The 22,281-nt window shown below is 42.8% G+C and overlaps 1 long non-coding RNA gene across 2 annotated transcripts; it reads right to left on the bottom strand.

The window, feature by feature from the left end:
- Positions 1-707: 707 nt before the first annotated feature.
- On the bottom strand, positions 708-21,539 carry LOC310682235. Of its 2 annotated transcripts, none has more exons than XR_014513793.1 (3): positions 21,242-21,539; positions 2,367-2,467; positions 708-1,257 (listed from the first exon to the last, which is right to left on the bottom strand). It is a non-coding gene; the product is annotated as an uncharacterized lncRNA (long non-coding RNA). The 2 variants fall into 2 exon arrangements; XR_014513794.1 differs by having other exon boundaries at positions 711-1,216.
- Between the last annotated feature and the right edge of the window lie 742 nt (positions 21,540-22,281).

Here is a 22,281-nt window from a genome sequence, read left to right on the forward strand (position 1 = left end):
TGATTATCTGGCAATTCCCACAACCCAAATTGCGTGGATTTCTACTGTTTATTAGTCAAAAGATTTATGCACACACTAGACTTACATAGAAACTATTTTTTGTTTCTGTGTATGCTGGAAGCTGCTCAGAGTAGCTGGGGCAACCCAGTCACATGGGCAGGGTAGAAATAATAAAATTATTGTTATTATTATTATTATTATTATTATTATTATTAATGTTTCTAGCATAATTTTTGAGAGAAGGTGTCAGGGAATGCTCAAAAAGTGACCATTCTCAGGAAAAAAAATTGGACAAAACCAATGAGAGTTAAAGGTGGTATAGAACTGATGGATGATAGGCAGCTAACGCAAAGCTGACCCATATATTTGTAATATAAATTCATGGGGGGCCCATAGCTCAGTGGTAGAACACATGGTTTGTATACAAGTTCACACCCTCTAGTTTAAAGGATCAGATCACACCTGATAGAGAAGACCCCTGTTTTTAAGGTCAAATCCACAACATACATTTAAAGCACATTGCTTTCCTGAAACAATCCTGAGAATTGTATTTTCTTAAGGGTGTTGGGGATGTAAATTACAGTTCTGAGGATTCCATGGGGGAAACAATGTGCTTTAAATATATGGTGTGAATGTGATAATAGATTTTGGAAAGCAGCTCCCTATGGCCTACATATACCCAAAGAGGAGAAGAGCAGGAATGTATTGAGATTGCAAATTTTATTCAACCCTAAAGCATAGCTGTAATGTATTGTGAAAAACTACAAAATAAAGCCTTTTTTCAATTTATATGCCACGAAACCATATATACCACAAAATAATACAAAAGAAAGACACACAAAAGCGCACACTTTTTAGATTCAAAATCTTCCAAGTTGTCGAAAACTGAGCTACCCCATGCAGCAAGAATCTCTCCTCTCCCCTTGTCTTCAGTATTTACCATTTCAAACTTCTGTGTGCGAAGTAATAGAGTGATCTCTGAAAATGTAAGTGGACGAATTATTTTGAAACCAGTCAAGGGAACTTCTTAACTGGAATGTTATCTCTTACTCTCTTTCTTTGAAGAGTCATCGACAGCTGGAGTTAAGTTAGCAGTCTTCTGACAAACTCTATAAGAACGAGTTCATGGTATAGCTCACATTCACTGGGGTATTGAAGAGCTCAACAGATAAAGACTTGTGTGGTTTGGTTCAAGCTGTGGTTACTGGACTGGATCCTGGTGTGAATAAAGATCAGGTTCGGATTTCTGTCGGCATGCTGAATTGCAAGCAGAATGCAATTTTATTTTGGCTTCAAACGAGAATCTTATTCGGGTGTAGCTGTGTAGCATTTTAATTCCATCTCATGGAATATAGCATAGTCTCTCTTATGTGCATGCATGGCTGATAAGCTTAAGTCATTTGTACCAAATTTTCTTAGCAGAAAATCTAGCATGTCAAGTTATTTATTTATTTATTTATTTATTTATTTATTTATTGCATAATGCCAAAATATGCTTCTAAGCATTAAATCAATCGCACAAGCGTTCAGATATAAGCATTCATCATTGAAATACACAATTAAAATACTTAAACAACCCTATAGGCAGAGACTATAAGTTATACCACTGCAAAAACAAACAAACAAGCAGATCAATAGAAAAGTTTAGGATTTGGATGCTTATAAGTGCAACCCAAACATGTCTGTTTGGAAGTAATTCTATTGAGTTCAATCAGACGTGTTTACAAGTAAGTATATACAGAATTGCACCCAGCGTGTGCTGCTTTCACAACAAAACACCACATTTACATTGCTAATAATTTGATTCAATTCTTCACACTAGCCTTTTTAATAATTGGGATTTGCAGGGATGTTCCCCCAGTTCTCCGAAAACTGGAAAACTTCTTACTAGTTTGTTTTCTGTTATACTAGAAGCTCCTGTGTTTTCAAATATTGGTGACAATCTAATCAATTTGTCCAAATGGGGACAGAGCTGGGAGGGCCTGCTTGCAACACATTAACACACCACACACATCAATGCACCTGAGAAACTTCTTTGTAACATTTCAAGTTCCTTTATACTTAGCAGCTTCTGATTATACCTATACAATGTAACATAGTATTAAGTTAAATAAACAAGAGGCATTGGTCTTTAAAATGAGGGGGTACTTTTTAAAATCTCAGCACAAGTTCAATTTCCTTTACCCTCCCCGTAGCCTGACTAAACTACTGCCAGAGTCTTCTGTTGTGGCTTACCTCCCACTGAAGAGCCCTCCCAGGTAGATCTGAAAGAAAGAAAGAAAGAAAGAAAGAAAGAAAGAAAGAAAGAAAGAAAGAAAGAAAGAAAGAAAGACTTACTGGTCTCCTAACAAGATTTGGTTACTTACTCTAAGAAAGTGCTGTCCATCTTCTGTCTTCTTAAGTGTTCCAGTGTTGAGAGTTCCACTGCTTGCGGTTCACTAGCTGTTTCTCGATCTGATGCTCCCAACTGGAATTCATCAACACCAAGTTAGATATTGCATGGCGCTATCAACATGTGGGCATCCCTTCGCATACTTTTGCTCTGCTCCAGGAGGAGCACAAGCCAATAGAACATGATTTATCCTGCATTGGGCATATGGTGATGCAGAGGCAGGCTTTTTTCACAAATGGCAGAGGCATTGTGAGATGCATTCTCTACTGAAATAAAAAAAGGGGCCCATCTGTATTGGCATCCCACTGGCTTTTGAAGATGTCTTCTGTTTTAATTTGCTGTGTTGTTTTAATGTGATTGCTTATGGCATATGGGTGTTTTATTGCTCTAATGGGATTGCTTTGTGCTGCATTTTAATTATGGATGTTTTTATTTCAATGTTTGTGTAGACTTGTAAAATGCTTAGAAGCTATCTTTGGCCTTAAGCAGTATATAAATTAATAAGCCATCAGCATCCGGGGAACATGTGTGCAACTAGGCTGACAGAAAGACTCCAGGCCACCCTGAAATGTCCTGGTGTAGCCAGGATCCTGGGACAACCTGTTGTAGCATCCCACTAACTCCCTGGTAGAACCATTACAGATTTAGATGTGACCTCAGAGGAGGACCCTAGTTACTTGCAGGGGTTTCAATGGGGATTCCTCCCAGTTATGTGAGTATTGGATTGCTCAGCGACAGTTTTTTGGTTTGTGGGAGAGGCAGCTTCAAACGGGATCTAATTCAATATATGAGAGTTTGTACTTATGGCTTCCACCATTTTGAAGTTAAAGCAGGTGCCTTCTTTCTTACGAGAGTATTAGTAGCCACAGATTATCCTCCATGAATGTCTCTAACCATGATGGCTATGGCTAGACAGAGAGGAGAATCCTATTGTGTTCAAGTCCTGCTTGCTGGTATGTCAAGTGAATCTGGTTGGCCATGGTAGGATCCTGAACTAGATGGGCCATGGGCCTGATACACCAGAGCTATTAGTTTCTTGTGCAATAATTTGCACTCTTCATTCTATTTGGTGCTTGAGTGAATTTGTAAGAGCTTTAATTCTCAAAAAAACAAGGTGTTTTAGAACGTTCCATAAATCCTTATTGTTTGATAAACGCAATGCCACAACGTTTGCGTTGGAGAACAGTGTCCAAATTATATGAAAACAATATTGAATTAAATATGTGTGGGCATTTACAGGAACCGAGGAAAGCTTCTTGACCATATAAGCCTAATTTTTAAATTGCAAGATGACATTCCAGGATGCATCATTGCTGTTTTTGAGACGGATGATGTCATTTGGCTGTTGGGTTTGCAGCTTGCACAACATCCAAGGGAAGTACTATCTCACCAGGAGACGTGTCTTGTAATGTCTTCCTCCTTAGACTTCATTGTAGCGTTTGCCAGAAGAAAGTGTATTGCTGAGAAAAAGTGCCAGGTAGAAATAAATACAAATGTTCTCTTGTTAGATACCCTTATCTGGTGTATACAGTTGCACTGCTGAACTCAAGAAGCTACATACCTCCACGCAACACAGCAGACTTAAGTTACATAGAAACCAGTCAAAAGAAGCTCAAGAAAGTCACCTATTGGATTTTTTTTTGGATTAGGGATTTTTTAAAGGAGATATGCAGCATATTTTTAGCAGATAGTTATATCATGTGCACGGCATATAGGCTAGTAGGTTCTTAGGCCTGGGAAAACATTGCATGCCTTATAACTTTCCCCATTATGCCATTGCATTTTAAGCACCTCATCACCAAGCGATGATAGCTTACATTCAAAGACAAGATAGCCTGGAGATGAGACTCTAAGGACCTTTCCGGGTGAGGGTTTGCTCACAAAGATGGAGTGGTGGCAGAGGACCCAGCAATGTTTTTCACATTAGCATGTCCCTTGAGAGGTCATTCAGACATCCTTTGCCAAGCTAGCGCCTTGATTGCTAGGGGAATGTATTTCCCCAGCACCAGTCAGAGCCGTGCAATGGATGAATGGTTTTGCTTCATCAAGGAATGACAGGTGAATCTGCTGCAAGAAGAGCCATTATCAGCAAGTAAAAGAGAAGAAGAATTTAAAAAATGAACTGGCTTAGGAGCAACTGGGGAGAACTATAGTGAAGCCTAGCAAAAGTTCTCCTTTCCCATTCATATAGTGAACGAAGTGTTAGGTTATGAGATGTACATATAAGGAACAATCCCATGGTTCCTTGAGATCACTTGCAGCAATAATTCATTCTGAATGCTGGATAGATGCTATAGGACTTGAACCCTGCTAGATCCTTCCTTCATGCAACACTGATTTCCCAGAGAACAGATAAGGTTGCTGCCTCTCACTGATCCCTGTGCTGACTAGACTTTTAAGGGTGACTCTACACAGTATCTCAGCAAAGGCATGTTCCCAAACCCATACCTGACAGATCTTAAGCTGGTGTCAGCCCTGAAAAGGAGGCAGGATACAGTCAGGACCAGAGATGGAGGGGGGGGGCAGGAATAGGCTGGATCCTAAGCCCATTTAGATCCATCACATGGCCTGGCAACCCCAGCGTGAGTTAAGCTGGCAAAAAGAGTGGTATAACCCAAACACCATTCTAATAGCTTGTTTTTCCTCTGCCAGGCTTAGGCCAGCTCAACCAGAAGCATCCCCACTCCTGAATGCAGTTTGGATCCGATGTACTTTATGGCAGCTTAACTTCTCCTGGGTTTGCTTTATGCCAGCTTCTTGCATATAGGCCTGCTGCCTTACCTGAGAGCAAGCCCCACGATGCTCAGTGGGATTTATTTCTCAATAAACAAGCTTAACATTGCATTGAAAAATGTGTGAGGCATAATGACTGACAACATGGTCTCCTTGCTAACCTCCAGTAGGTGTGTGTGTGTATGACAATACCATCTCCTTGTTAATCTCAATTAGGGGTGGGCGGGTGATGTATAATTCATAGAGGTGTAAAGTATACAAAGCTGCAGATGTGTGCAGGATAATTGCAAATGCCAGAATCTTTTAATTATATCATGTTGAGGCCAATGGAGTTGCAATTACCTCTCCCGTAAAATATGTATGTGTAATAATGGTTCAGTGTTCGGAATCAAAATGAAATGGCCACAATTAAACCACAGTCTTTCTGGAAACCATATAATATCTGGGTGTCCAATAAGCTCCAGACCACCCAACCTTCCATTGACTGTGGCTTCTCCAAGTTAAACCCCACCAGTTTCCAATAGTATAGAGCACTGGATATTTTAAGGCTCTTGTGAACAGGGCATAGCATAATATATTTTACATTAAAAGTAAAATATTACTTTAAGCATGAAAATAAAATTTAAAAAATTAAATCCTGATTTTGCCCATGTGTGCAGCAGATGAATTAAGGGTTTTGTAATAACAATTATTTGGTTAAAAAGTAGCCATTTATCTTCTATTTCACTTCTTACTTACAAGACCCAGTATGTAAACAAAAGAGAGCTGGCTAAGCAAATCCAAATTTTCTTAGATTACTTTTTCCCCCTAAGCCACAGCTTTTCCTCAACTCAAAATAATCTCACACAAGGTATCCAGCTTGGTTGAAATATATAAATATCCTTTCATTTCTTGCTTCTGTAAAGTAACTATTGCAAGTCTATTAGATAACAAGAGACACCCAATCAAAGTGAGTATGCCAGCAGCAATGGCACTCTCTCACATTGGAAAATTTGATTGCTGCAACGTGCTTTGTGTGGGGCTGTCCTTGTATCTGGTCCAGAAGATGCAGCTAGTTCAGAATGCAGCTGAGCAAGATTAAATTGTTACCAGTTTTCTACCAGACCAGGTTCAAGGTTCTTGCATGAATTCACAAAGCCCTAAATGGCTTAGGCCCAGTGTACATTAAAGACCATTTGATGCCTTATGCTCTGCCTCGATCACTAAGCACCGCTTGTGGTTCCCAATGTCCCTGAGCTTCTGTTGGACTGATGCTTTAGCGTGGCAGGCCCTCCCTTGTGGAACTCCCTGCTGGTAGAGGTTCAGCAGGGATCACACTCCTGCCTTCTTTTAGACGTCTCCTAAAAACTGTGCTATTGAGACAGGCCTTTCTGCAAACACATAGAGTAGTATTCAACTAACCTGTCCCGTCCGCTCAAAAGTTTCCACTTGCACAATGGGACCTCTTCCACCATCCTCCCAACATCTGCTTTGGAGGTTTGGGGGCACATTTAGGAGGGGCAGGTGGGAAACATTCTGTAGCGCAAGCAGAAATGCTTGCGCCGATGGAATGTTCACTTAGCGCTAGGCTGGATTCCACACATAAAAAGCACTCAAGCAAGCAAATTCCCCTCAAATAGCCCTGAAATTTGGGAAATCTCCCCGGTGACCTTGTTTGCCAGTCCTGCTCGTGGATCTCAGCAAGATGTCTGCAAATGTTCTGCTCCGATGCAACATGCATTCCCCCCATGTATTCCTCGGTGGGACTCCTTCCAGAACACACGCACAGAGGGAAACCATTATTCTGGAACCAGCCCTGAATACGTTTCTGTTGCTTTCCAGCTGCCATTAATGGAGGAGAAAGAACAGGACAATCTGTACAAAAATATTAAGGTTGGTTATATAGATATATTTTCCCCCAGTCTTAGAAATATTTCAAATATTGAATTGGCAGGCATTATGTGTGAATAGAAGACTAATGGGATTGTAATGTTATAGATACCAAGTAAGTGAAATCTGATCAGCTGTGATATGTATCACCATATATATCTTTCAAGACCTACTTTGGTCCTCATCATTGAAAAGCTGGAGTTGTGACCTTTTCCTGTTGCTTTCCATTGTTTTCTCCTTCGGCAGCTCAGCTTTGAGCAACTGAGCTATCCCCATAAAGCAGCCTTCATCGAAGTGGTGCCCTATGTATGTTTGGACTGTCATTCCGGCTGGGGCTGATGGGAATTGTCATCCAACAAACATATGAGGGGCACCAGGTTGCTGAAAGCTGTCTTATCTTCAGCTATGCCTCCCTAATGCACACTGCCATTGGCAACACATGCCTGTGACCTTGATAAACGAGCTGTTCAGGGAGACCCTTAGGCCCTGGTGAACTCCTCTTGCAGGATCAGGCCTTAATTACTACAAATCCCTTCCAGCAGTCCCCAAAGATAAACTGGATTTTTCCACTGCCAATGTCAGCCGTGCCAGATGTTACCTATACTGTGCGTTCCTAGCTCTAAAGCAGCTGTCAGATGTGTGTGCCAAGCTCCTAGCCACTATAGGATTTAGAAAGTAATACTCAAGATACCTATCTATCTGGTAGAATACCAGCATTTTTACTTTGTCAACAGGTCTGCTAGCATTGGCCCAATAAATTTTGCTGCCTGGGCTAAAAGACAAGAGATCATGCCCTTGTTTCATGTACTGGACCGGGAATAGATCATTATTTTAACATTGATGGCGGTGGCGGGGCAGTGCCCTCTACTGCAGTGCTCATCAACCTTGGGTCCCAAGACATTGTTAGACTACAGTGCCCATCATCACCTGCCAGTTTAGCCAGTAGTCAGGGATGATGGGCGTTGCAGTCCAACAACATCTGGGGAGCCAAGATTGAAGAACATTGCTCTACTGCACCTGAGAGTAGGAGACTATCTTAGGGGGCACAGCCCAGGCTCCAGCAGCAACCACTTGTTGCATTCCCTAACATCTCCCACCTGATGCACCTGCCTCACTCTGTTATATAACAGTGGCAGGGTCTAAGAAGAGGCAAACATTGTTTCATTACCTTTTCACTGTAAAAGGTAAAGGTAAAGGACCCCTGGATGGGTAGGTCCAGACTATAGGGTTGCGGTGCTCATCTTGCTTTCAGGCCGAGGGAGCCAGCGTTTGTTCACAGACAGCTTTCTAGGTCATGTGGCCATCATGACTAAACCGCTTCTGGTGCAACGGAACACCATGACGTAAGCCAGAGTGTGTGGAAACGGTGTTTACCTTCCCACCACAGTAGTACCTATTTATCTACTTGCACTGGCGTGCTTTTGAACTGCTAGGTTGGCAGGAGCTGGGACACAGCAATGGGAGCTCACTCTGTTGCGGGGATTCGAACCGCCGACCTTCCGATCAGCAAGCCCAAGAGGCTCAGTGGTTTAGACCACAGCACCACCCATGTCCCCCCCTTTCACTTTACCTTAACATTTTCACTGTAACCATGGGCTCTGTATGATTTTGGGCAGTCGTAGCCATTGATAAAAGGGGTGGAGATAGAAATAAAACCAACTGCTAGTGGCTCTGGGGTGGCCACATCACAAAAAAAGAGGGCAAAATGAGACACAGATTTGCATGTGCTAATTTATATGAATAGGTGCAATTTTGAAATGATTACTATAATTTAAACAGCGTGGAAGACTGTGAGCAGATGATGTGTAACTCTTAAATTTCTCTGTAGCACGTGTCAAACACGACTGTGGCTTCACTCATTGGCTAAATGCACAGAAAAGTGGTAGGAAGCTATCTATGGAGGCGAGGGCTATCAATGGCTACTTGCCATAAGGGCTAGTCTCTGCCTCCACTGTCAGAGGCAGTAATGCTTCTGAATACCATTTGCTGGAGGCTGCAGGAAAGGGAGAGTGTCGTTGTGTTTGGGTCCTGCTTGTGGGTTTCCTATAGGCATCTGGTTGGCCACAGTGAGAACAGGATGCTGGACTAGGTGGAGTCACTCCATCTCCTGAGTCCCGCGCCGAGGGCCTTCTGGCAGTTCCCTCACTGCGAGAAGTGAGGTTACAAGGAACCAGGCAGAGGGCCTTTTCAGTTGTGGCACCTGCCCTGTGGAATGCACTCCCATCAGATGTCAAGTAAATAAACAACTATATGACTTTTAGAAGACATCTGAAAGCAGCCCTGTTTAGGGAAGTTTTTAATGTTTGATGTTTTATCATGTTATAAATTCTGGGAGCTACCCAGAGTGGCTGGGGAAACCCAGCCAGATGGGCGGAGTATAAATAATAACTGTTGTTGTTGTTGCCTTTGCTTTTTATACATTTATATAAAATACAAAAATTTAAACAAAATAAAAAATAACCCTATGATGCAATTTTGTCTAAAGCCCACATTTTTGCAAAGCAATTTCCTCTGTAAAGAATCCATCTTTGCATGTTATTTTCACTACGTATTCATACAGAAGCTTTACTCTCTTAGGTGCATTTTTGTACACACCACTTGGCCTGAGAGCTGCATTGCAAAATTCGGGTAAATGCAAATTTCGAGGGGTGTTGTTGTTTTGCTTTTCATAAAGTGTGAATTCGGTAGATTTGCCTTTAAATGTGAACTGAATAAAAATTCCACCTCCATCAGTGGTTATAGCTCTTCCCTTTTTTGTCATCAGTTCAATTCTGGGGCCAGGAATGAGCCAAGGTGGTCACAGGAAATAGATCGCCAGGGGAAAGGGAGGAAGAATTCAGCCCAGATCACCCACATCCCCCCCTTTATAAATCTGAGAGGTCTTTGGTACACAGACCCTATCACACACAGATAGCCAATGTAAAACTTTCCAGCCTAAAAATGTCTCTTCTTAAAGAACAAGACCACAATTCCCATCTTGGCACACTTAAAGCTGCTTTTGAGCTTTGCACAAGAGCACATCTATGTCACTGCAAATGACTCACATAGAAACATATTGTACTATGTCCTCCTAATGCTGGCAAGGACCCACCAAGGAGCGGGGTGGGGGTGGGGGCAACCCAGGCCTGACTGTTCCAAGCAAGTGGTTTTCTTGCAAATATTTGTCCGTCTACCAGGTGCCACGACAGCATGGGCAAACGGTTTGAAATAAAAGCTCAGGTCAATGGTGGGATTTAAGGTCTTCGTCACACTGAAAACTGCTAGCTCAGTAAACACAAGCCAGCGAGTTTGTGCAGAGATTGTCAGGTGTGACGCTGCAGAAATTCCGGTTTCCTAACACAACATTTTTTTTTTTAAAAGATACAACTTATAAATCATCCTGCCCATGTGATTTTGTAAGAATGACATTGATTAAAATATTCCGTTGATTACAACAAGTGAATAGTAAGAGAACCCATGCAAGTAACACTGACACAAAACCCCACACGTACACTAAGTAGAAGAATAGACGCATAACCACCCCCCACACCACTCCCCACTCCCTCTCTCTCCCCTTCCTAATTCTGTAAACCAGGCATAGGCAAACTGTTAGTGGTCAATGTAAAAGTTCTTGGTTCATGAACTGGTTTAAAGCAGGCATAGGCAAACTCAGCCCTCCAGATGTTTTGGGACTACAACTCCCATCATCCCTGACCACTGGTCCTAGGGATGATGGGAGTTGTAGTCCCAAAACATCTGGAGGGCCGGATTTGCCTATGCCTGCTTTAAACCAATTCATGAACCAAGAACTTTTACATTGACCACTAACAATGAAACATATGTTGTATATATTTTCCACATTTATTATGCTATTTTTGTGATATACGAATGAGATTGGGGAGGGGGGGGGAATTGTGATTAGGGACGGAATTTTCTGAAAATCCTGATGTTGAGCTTATCCACCTAGGTCTGTCCCCCCATTTCCTTCTTGCTCCTTAATCTCAATGGAAAGAGCATCCCTCCCCAGTTCCACTAAAAATGCAAACAATTCCCAACTATTATATCCATTTCTCTCGGCATATACCAGATGCTAGAACATAGTGTTATCCAGCGCAGCTGCATGTTGGCAGATTCAGGGCAGGCCATAAAGCACTTGTTCACACGGCATGTAAGGAACATGCATCTACAAGATGCTCATCTTCATTTTTTGCCTGCCCATATTTTGATCGTGTTGTGTACTGATTAACTCCTCCAAGTCTGCAAGTCTTTCTCCTTGTTCTGTGGCTATGCCTTGGGGAAATGCAATCTAAGCCACTGAATTGGATCATAATCGGATATGTGGAACATCCAAAGAGAGATTTTGCTTAACAAAGTTTTAATTTGTCGGGTAAGAGAAGATACCCAGCCAGATGGGCAGAGTATTATTATTATTATTATTATTATTATTATTATTATTATTATTTTGTAAGGCAACACAAGGAGAAGGGGAAGACAGAGGACGAGATGGTTAGACAGTGTACTCGAAGCTACAAACATGAGTCTGACCAAACTGCGGGTGGCAGTGGAAGACAGGAGTGCCTGGCGTGCTCTGGTCCATGGGGTCACGAAGAGTCGGACACGACTGAACGACCAAACAACAACAACAACAACAATTGTAAGGCAAAGCCGCAGAACAATGAAGAAAAGCTCTTGGACCTGGTGAAATTAACTGGTACTCAAAATGGTAAATATATGGGTCAAACAAAAGCGGATGAGCTGAATGGCTTTAAAAATATAATAATAATACTAATAATACTAATACTACTACTAATAATAATTTATACCCCCACCCAATAACCCCCCCCCCACATTTTTAAAGGGAATTGGGTGTCAATCAACCAAAGGCCTGGTCAAAAAAGAGGAACGCTTTTGCCTGGTGCCTAAAGGTGTATAATGAAGGCACCAGATGAACCTCCCTGGGGACAGCATTCCAAATACAGAGAGCCCTTGCAGAACAGGCCTCTTCTCACATTGCCACCCTCTGGACCTCTCATGGAAGAGGCACACGGAGAAGGGCCTCAAAATATGCTCTCAGGGTCCGGATAGGTCCATATGCAAAGAGGCGGCCCTTGAAAATTCATGGAAGATCCTGCTATCAACAGCCACTATCCACAATGGCAGTTTTTCTTCCTCTGCTCTCAGAGGCCTTTGGCCTGATCCAGTCGAGCTCTTATGTTCTTATTGTGCTCTGGATCTGATTTGGAGGTAAAGGAAGTGGGGATTGTTAAAGATGCCCTCTTGCCATATGATGTGGTAGCTTGCGGTGTGCTGTTATATAAGCATGATTTGAGACAGATGGGTGTTTTCTTTTATTATTCTTATTTAAAGAAGACATACTGAATTTTCCATTTCGCCACAGCCTCCTTCCCCGCTAGAAATCAACTGCTGAATCTTGTCAAACGTTGCCATTTAGTACATGAGTCACTTTGAGAGCTCTATTTGTTGCTGTGGAATGCCTCTCAACTTCTAAAGAAGCAGATGTTTCAAGTTAGTGGCAAGAGAGCTAAACAAGTGCATGCAAAGGCGCAGCACAAATAACGTGTTTCATTACAGTTATTTATAGCTGTCCGCAACTATCATAGTTTTTTAGCCGAAAATTATTAAAAGCAATTACAATTACTTGAGTATACAGCTAAGGATGATTCATGCGGCGTAGCGTAAGCCATGTAACAAGTAGCAGCTTCCACATCCTCCTTTTTCGGAGGCTTCCTGGATTAATCTGCTGTTCTTTTCTCAATGGCTGTGGAAGTGATTTGACAAGGCAAGCCGCTTTGCAAGACTCTGGCCATTTTGAACAGGACTTTGGCATCCCGTTTGGCAACTGCCGGCCATCTTCAGTGGGACTTTGGCACACTGCCATACAGCCTCTGGCTGTTTTCAATGGGACTTCAGCAGGCAACAGGCCACCTCAGTGTCAGGGCCGGATTTCGGTTTGATGAGGCCCTAAGCTACTGAAGGTAATGGGGCCCTTTATATGTCCAGCTGTCCTTTGCCAACAACAAATTGTCACGGTTTTGTGTGTGTTGAATATATGCTATATGGTCATTTATGGACCTAATGGTATCTAAAGCCATTTGCACATGTTGCCATGCAATCAGTCCATGCAGAATGTAGGCACCCTATATATAGAAATGAGCAAACCAGTGATATTTTAGGGAGCAGGCTAGCAGGCGAGTCCCATTACTTACATCATAGGAGCCTATACAACACAAAACACTGTTGCTGTATATAGGTTTTATTTTATTTGTTTTTTATCTTATATTTTGGAAATGTCCATCCAGTGGTTTTTTCTTTACTTTTTTGGGGTGCCCCCAAGAGAGTGGGACCCTAAGCTATAGCTTGTTTAGCTTATACGTAAATCCAGATGTTGTAAATGACGTCTCCTGACAGCAAATCTATTAAAATAAAAATAACAACAATAACAATAATAATTTCTTTATATTCTTTTTTGGCCATCACTTGCAGCCGAGTAAGATTGTCTTTCATGAACACGGTTTTAACAGTGAGCCTGTAAGTGACTGTGAAGGCCAATTCTGGATCCACACATCCTTCCACAGTGGGGACATAGGTTTTCTGGCAGGAGTTGATCACTGTGAGGGTTTGCCAAACATGCCTTCCTCTTAGCACATTTCTCCCTTTCATCCTGAGCATCTTCAAAGCCTATGACACCTTTGGTAAAGGCTGTTCTCCAACTGGAGCCCTCACATTCCAGTGTTTCCCAGGTGTTGGTGTTTCCACTACATTTTTTTAGATTTGCCTTGAGAGAGTCTTTAAACCTCTTTTGTTGACCATCAGCGTTACGTTTTCCATTTTTACGTTTGGAATAGAGTAGTTGCTTAGGAAGACGATAATCAGGCATCTAAACAACATGACCAGTCCAATGAAGCTGATGTTGAAGGGTCGTTGCTTCGACACTGGTGATCTCTGCTTCTTCCAGTACACTGGCATTAGTTCACCTGTCTTCCCAAGTGATGTGTAAAAATTTTTGGAGACACCATTTATATGCCACCCATCTGACTGGGTTGTCCCAGCCACTCTGGGCAGCTTCCAACAATTTATAAAACCACAGTAAAACATCAAACATGAAAAGCTTCCCTATACAGGGATGTCTTCTAAAAGTCACATAGTTGTTTATCTCCTTGACATCTGATGGGAGGGAGTTCCGCAGGATGGGCACAACTATCGTACCAAGAAGGTAGTTGCCTGGTTGCTGGGAACCGCCAGAAGGCTTCAGAGCTGGACCTCAGTGTCCAAGCTGAAAGATGGGGTAGGAGACGCTACTTCAGTTACACCTGGCTGGAGCCATTTAGGGCTTCAAACGTTAGCACCAACACTTTGAATTGTGCTGAGAAATGTGCTGATGCAAGTTATCCAAGTTCCAATGGGAGCCACTGCGGGTGATGGAAACTCTGGATTGAATGCCAAAGAATCAGAAATAACATCTGAAATACCATTTGAATCTGGATGTCATTTCTCTGGGTATTGGATCTTTAGCAGAAATCTTCAGAGGGTGGGAAATATTTGCTTATTTCCCTACCATATAGAAGACTCATCTTGAGAAAGTGGGCTCATTCCAGGGTCTTTTATATCTCTCCAAATATTTTCCCTACACTAGAAAGGTTGGATAGACCTGGAATCATAGCTAAAAATTTATGACCTGTTCCAAAACTTAATACTGCTTGGGTTCACGTTTATATCTGAAATAAGTGTTCCACTTACATTGTGGCCCTTTCTTTTTCTTTCTTTCTTTCTTTTTAAAAAGAACTAATGTATGCATAAGCGCTCTGATTTAATAAAAAATCCCTGGGGTTGCATTTTTAGGTTCTTAAGTGTTTTATAATTAGGAATATTTACTAATTGTTCCAATGCTGGGGATATGATCTGGAAGAAATATCTATTTTGACATTGTGGTGTTATATGGGAAACACCCATTCACTTCTATGGGCTTTGGCTCAAATTCTAGTTATTTCCTGAGGTTGCTCTACTCTTTCCAGTTACTCTGGTTATGCGGCTAATTCTCACTTCTATTTATTCTGGGAGATTCCTTTTTTCTGGTTTGGACTAGAGCGAATAACCCTAAATTCCACTGTGGGTGCCAAACACTGTTTTCCATTACTGGAAAAATAAAGGTCTGGCTTTTATTTCGGACTTGATAGGTCTCTCAGTTTCCACTCCTCCTTGAAGGACTGAGCACAGCCTTAGCTGCATAACTTGCTCTTTCTTCTTCTTCTTCTTCTTCTTCTTCTTTTTCTTTGGGGGGGGTGAATGAGGGGGCTGGCGGAAGCTTTCAGCTCTCACAGGTGGGATCTCAGAGCTGAATCCTACTTTATGTGACAAACATGTTTGCCTTGTATCCATTGGTCATTTGTCTCATGACCTAAAGTTGCTCTTGAACAGCTTCAAGACTGGCACCCCCATCTTGCTCTGGTCAGTGAAACGACCTGCAGCAGCCCCTCCAAGTATCCTTATTTTCCAGGGACAATCCTGGATTTACAGAAGCCATCCCAGTTTCTGATTTGATCCCGGAATGTCCCACTTTTCCTTAGGCCATCCCTATTTTCATCAGAGAAATGTCGGAGGGTACGGAGTTATGTGACTTGAGCCAAGGAGATAAGTACAGTGGTGCCCCGCAAGACGAATGCCTCGCAAGACGGAAAACCCGCTAGACGAAAGGGTTTTCCGTTTTGGAGGTGCTTCGCAAAACGAATTTCCTATGGGCTTGCTTCGCAAGACGAAAATGTCTTGCGAGTTCCTGCGATTTTTTTTCGCTCCCCACCCCCTTTTTCTAAGGCACTAAGCTGCTAATAGCCTTTTAGCAGCTAATCCGCTAATCCCTTAAGCCTTTAATAGCCGCTAATAGCCGCTAAACCGCTAATAGCGCTAATCCGCTAGACGAAGAGACTCGCGGAATGGATTCTTTTCATCTTGCGAGGCACCACTGTAACTAGACAACTTTTAGAAGACACCTGCAGGCACCCTTGAATAAGGAAGTTTTAAAATGTTTAATGTTTTATTATGTTTTTATATATTTTGGAAGCCGCCCAGAGTGGTTGGGGCAACCCAGTCAGACGGGTGGGGTATAAATAATAACATTCTTATTATTATGGAATTTGTTGTTGTTTAGTCGTTTAGTCATGTCCGACTCTTCATGACCCCATGGACCAGAGCACACCAGGCACTCCTGTCTTCCACTGCCTTCCGCAGTTTAGTCAAACTCATGCTGGTAGCTTGGAGAACACTGTCCAACCATCTCATCCTCTGTCATCCCCTTCTCCTTGTGCCCTCAATCTTTCCCAGCATCAGAGTCTTTTCCAGGGAGTCTTCTCTTCTCATGAGGTGGCAAAAGTATTGGAGCCTCAGCTTCAGGATCTGTCCTTCCAGTGAGCACTCAGGGCTGATTTCCTTAAGAATGGATAGGTTTGATCTTCTTGCAGTCCATGGGTCTATCAATAATCTCCTCCAGCACCATAATTCAAAAATAGGATGTCCCTATTTTTATCAAAGAAATGTTGGAGGGTATGCTGCAGGCCAAGGAAGCTTCCTTGAAGCAACAGAACCTTTCTAAAATTGTATTGTTCAGAAAAGCCTGCAGGATCAGGCCAGTAGCTCATCTGGTCCAGCATCCTGTTCTCACAGTGGCTAACCAGATGCCTGTGGGAAACCCACAAATAGGACTTGAGCACAAGAGCAATCTCTGGACGCCCCCATGACTTCCAGGAACTGGTCAGGACTAGTCTCTATGCAACTAGGAGACATTCAGTGAACAGTGTGAATCATTTAAAATCTTTTAAAATATGACCTGCAGTGAAAAATTAAGTTGTCTGTTTGTCAGTAGGGCTGTCTCTGTGTTATGTACTGAGCTTGGATCCTAGAACAATAGACAGGTAGGATCCTAGAATGCAATAACCTGATTGGCCTGCAGGAGCAGCCCAATCAGGCTTCAGGTGGGAAGCAGAATCAGCCAATCAGACGGGACCCATTGTGTAGATAATGTGTATAAAGCCTGAGGTTTGGGGGAAATTCAATTCACTGTTATATGAGCTGCAATAAAGAGCATGAAATCACTACTCGACTCCGAGTGTATTTCACTCTGCTATCTCTTTACAGAGAGAACAGTGATGGTAACTACCACACAGACTGCCAGTTAGCTACTACTGGGCTAAATTCAATTTGATGTAAAAGCTCTATACAGATGATCTAAAAGATCATCTTACACCTTATATACCCAGCTAATCACTATGCTCCTGCAGACAGCATCTCATCAGGAGGTCCATTCTGCACAATTCAGGAATCAGACTTTTAGTCTGGTGGCACCTACCCTATGAACTCCCTCACCTTACATATGAGGCATGTCTATTATCTTTTCATCACATACCAAAGACCTTCATTTTACAAGCCTTTCAAGGGGAGGCTCTTATTCCAGTTTGCACTGGATTTGAAATTGTCTTAATGCATCGTTTTCATTGATGATGATGATGATGATGATTAATCACTTCAAGATTTCACAAATTAAATGAATAATAAAATATTATTAGCATTAGTAATGGAAACCCACCAGATGGGTAGGGTATAAATAATAAATTATTATTATTATTATTATTATTATTATTATTATTATTATTGGAAAACGTCCTTTTTGCTATGAAGATCTCAAGGTGCAACAAATCAATACGGAGAATTGGCTTTCTGCACTTCTCTAGCTATGACATTCTGCACCAACCTGGAATTTTCCTTATGGGTCAAGCTTTGCTTTTTGCATACCTGCTAATGAATCTTCAGATTTTCAGTTTCCATCGGTTAGCAAAAGGAATTTCCTAGCTATTATGAATCCAGAGCCAGTGGCGTAGCGTGGGTTGTCAGCACCCGGGGCAAGGCAAGTAATTTGCGCCCCCTAACCCGTGGATTTGCGCCCCCTAACCCCCAGATGTTGCGCCCGGTGCGGCCGGCCCCCCCGCACCCCCCACGCTACGCCACTGTCCAGAGCTCCACTTCAAAGCAATGAATACTAGGACCTGCAAGTGGATCTGAGTTCCAGTGCTCATAGAGTGGTGCTTGTGTGATCTAACCATAGACATAATTCTCTCAAGTACAACTGTTTTCAAAGGACTAAAAAAATACTCCAGATGCTTGCAACTGGGGGGAAACCCTGCATCTGCATCATTTAGCCTTAAAGAGCACTCGTAGCAATTGCTAAATCATTACATCTTGCTTCTTTTGTACATTTGAATGTGTTTCAGCTTTGTTTTTATAACAGAAAGCTCAGTTGGTACTTATCTCTTCCTCTGGAGTCCTTCTTTCAAAAGTCTAGACATTTGTCAGTATTTCCATGAAGGAAAGACACTATCATCCCTTTTACCCCAATGAATTCTGGGCAGGGCCTTTGCTGTAAAATACTCATTTTATTAGTTGGCTTTCATTATTTAAAAAACAACTTTTTTTCATGGGGATTGTACAGAATGCCATGGAGATTTTACTCCTACTTGGAAATTGGATCATTTGGTTATGTAGAGCTCAGCTGTGGGTCTAGTTTTGAGTCAGTGATAAAAAAAACACACCACCCTTATTTTTGTCAAGTTTGTGAGCATTTAACCAGCATTTCCACCTCCTCTTGTGCTGCGTATTAAGGAGCAGGAGTCACCAACACGGTGCCCATGGGTGCATGCCCATGCACCTGCAGAAGCCTTCCTTGGTACCCACAGCGTTCTCTCTCCTCCCTCTGCAAGTTAGACTCAAAAGAAGCATTCTATGGTAGCTAATGGAATTGGTTGCAGGGTCTGTGTGTGGTGTGTAATTCAGCCCCTCTGGTGTTGCATATGTGTCATGGTCTGGTTCATGGGCGATCAAAGTCCCAGCTGGGGTTGTCGGGACCGGGGGAAGGGTGGGAGCAGGAATGGGAGTCCAGAAGCCAGGAGTCAGGAAGCCAAGAGTCAAAGGGTCAGAGAGCCAGGAGTCACAAAGTCAGGGGTCGGAGGATCAAGAAGCAAGGAGTCAAGGAGCCAAATGCAGTAAGGCAGGGAGCGTGTTGCTGTGGCAAAGAGCCAAAGGGAAATGCTGACCTTAAATCCCTTCCTGGTTCTTGCCACCAGGTGCTGTGAGCTACCAATCGGCCTCACCTGTGCGGCTGCACCTTGCCTCTTCAGAACAAACTTAGGAAGGCCCTAGTCCTGCAAAGTCCTACCGGTCACAGGGTCTGGCTCCTGCATGCATATGTGCCTATGGGTCCTGACCATATGCCTATGGGTCCCCAGAGGTTGGCAATTCCTGTTATGAAGGCAGACTGGCATGTGGCAGTGGCTCAGTGGGGACTGCTTCAGGAGAGTATGAGGCTCTTCCTGACAACTGCAAGCTGAGCAAATTGCCTCTGCATCTCAGTTCAAAGAATCATAGAACTGTAGACTTAGAGGAGACTCTCAACGATCATCTAGTCCAAACCTCTCCAATGCAGGAATCTCAGTTAGATAAGACATGGCAAATTGCCATCCAACTTCTGCTTAAAAACCTCCAAAGAAGGAGAGTCTGCCACCATCTGAGGGAGTCCATTCCACTGCCAGACAGCTCTTAGCGTCAGAAAGTAGTTTGAAATGCTTAGTCGGAATCTCCTTTCTTATAACTCGAACCAATGGTTCGAGTCCTATCCTCTGTAGATGCAGAAAACAAGCTTGCACCACCTTCCATGTGGCAGTCCTTCAGATATTTGAAGATGACTATCATAAGACCTCTCTGTCTTGTCTTCTCCAGGCTAAACATACCCAACATCCATCAACCATTATTGTTATATAGTTATTTGTAGTACGTTTCCGAGCGCAATTCAAAGTGTTGGTGCTGACCTTTAAAGCCCTAAACGGCCTTGGACCAGTATACCTGAAGGAGCATCTCCACCCCCATCGTTCTGCCTAGACACTGAGGTCCAGCACCGAGGGCCTTCTGGCGGTTCCCTCACTGCGAGAAGCCAAGTTACAGGGAAGAGGGCCTTCTCGGTAGTGGTACCCACCCTGTGGAATGCCCTTCCACCAGATGTCAAAGAGAAGAACAACTACCAGACTTTTAGAAGACATCTGAAGGCAGCCCTGTTTAGGGAAGCTTTTAATGTTCAGCAGACCACTGTATTTTAATACTTTGTTGGAAGCCGCCCAGAGTGGCTGGGGAAACCTAGCCAGATGGGCGGGGTAATAATAATAATAATAATAATAATAATAATAATAATAATAATAATTTGCAGCATTTTCTGTGTCATGTACTTAGTACCCAAAGGTTCATTTCCACAAGATTCCAAGGGCTTTATCCAAAGGCTGAAAACAACAACAACAAGAAGAGTTTGGATTTGATATCCCCCTTTATCACTACCTGAAGGAGTCTCAAAGCGGCTAACATTCTCCTTTCACTTCCTCTCCCACAACAAACACTCTGTGAGGTGAGTGGGGCTGAGAGCCTTCAAAGAAGTGTGACTAGCCCAAGGTCACCCAGCAGCTGCATGTGGAGGAGCGGAGATGCGAACCCGGTTCCCCAGATTACGAGTCTACTGCTCTTTGTTAGGATATTTCCTTTCCACCTTAAAAGGGAGCAGGCTTTGTGAGTCACAGAGTCTGCGTATTTCCTGTTCACAGGAAGTTTCTGTTTTGTCTATAGCTGTTGTTTTCTCTCTCTGTGCCTGAGACATCGAAGCAGGCAGTCATGTTTTTTCAACGCTAAATAAAGTTGTAAATAATGCTCTCCTGAGTGCGCCTTTCGTTGTGCGAACTCTGCTGATAGAGCGTGCACGAGCTCTGGAATGTGGCAAGCTATTTCTGAGGCTTCGTGTCGCTAACTGACTGATACTGTATCTACGGAACATCGATGGATCGTCCGGAGACGACGTGGAACCATGATGGCCTCTGTCTCCCTGGCAGTATCCCAACACTCTTAACCACTACACCACACTGGCTCTCAGTGTGGTGAGGGATTTCAACATGTTTAATCCAAAGCTCCCTGCTGGTTACTGTGTGATTCTCATGTCACTGTGTTCCTTCATAGGATCACATGGTATAACCACCAGAGAAAAAACTACTATTGGAGCCTTACCCATTCTGAATGTTTGGAAATACACAGCTCCCATCAACCCCAGCCAGATTGACTCTTGACAAGGGATCATGAGTCCCCAAAACTCAGAGGGCACAAGGTTGGTAAAGAGTGTTATTGTCCTTACATTCAACTATCACAGTTAGAAAGAGATTTGGACCAAAAACAACTCACCTTCAAAGGAGCTGGTGTCTCTCTCTGTCCTCTGATCCACCCCTTCATTGTTCAAATAAGTGAGGTGTTATAAGAAGTTCACAGGTTATTATCCCCGGTTCTGTAAATGGAGTAGACAAGCCATAATCTGTAGCATCTGCTGGAAGAAATCAACATTCCACAGCACACTAAATAAGTCTGCTTTTGAAGGATGGGTGTCTGAGCCAATTCTACTCGCTCCAAAACTATTTCAAAAATGAAGCGTAAGCTCATATTAAAGCATTTGCATTATAAGTTGCTGTCTACAGGTAAGATTCAATCTCCACCTGGTTAGAGCTGAAGGCAGCCAGTTCCTGGGAATCAGAAGGAGGAAGAGTGTTGTTGCACTCAAGTTCTTTTTGCAGGCTTCTCATGTGCAACTGATTGGCCACTGTTAGAACAGGAGGCGGGACTAGCTGAGCCTTTGGTCTGATCCAGCAGAGCTCTGCTTACGTTCATATAGTTGTGGACAAAGGGCAAATATTGACTAAGCAGGTTCAAATGATGTAAAAGACTGGACTTTAACATTTTATTTTAAACTCAGCAACTGTGTTTCCAACTGTTAGGGGTTTATCCCATTTGTTGGTGGGCTCCATGCCTTTGTTATTATTGCTTGTTTTGGCATATTAACTGTACACAGAACTCCACAAAGTTCCTTGGCAAGTTGTTGAGCCTCTTCCATTAGCTCAGTCCTGAAAGCATTATTTGCCCATTACTGTCTCTAATACATTGGACTTTGTACGATTTGGGAAACAGGAACAGAAATATTCTGTGCATTACCTGCATTCACAAGAAATAAACAAGGTGAGGCGCGTTTCTGACCCAAAAGAAACCCGTAGGAAATCTAGGCTCTGTAGTGAACTATTTGCAAGTGGTAGTTCTTTGTGAAATCTACACATCTGCTGACAAATCCTGGGATAGTTAACCTTTGCAAATTGAGTGGATTGGTTTTCCCATGTCACTGGGTGCCATTTTGAATCCAGATTTTCTCCTAGGTCAACTGAACCTGGGGCCACACTAGG

Source organism: Podarcis tiliguerta (genome assembly GCF_965153285.1).
Source record: "Podarcis tiliguerta genome assembly, chromosome: 7".
Classification (NCBI taxonomy): Eukaryota; Metazoa; Chordata; class Lepidosauria; order Squamata; family Lacertidae; genus Podarcis; species Podarcis tiliguerta.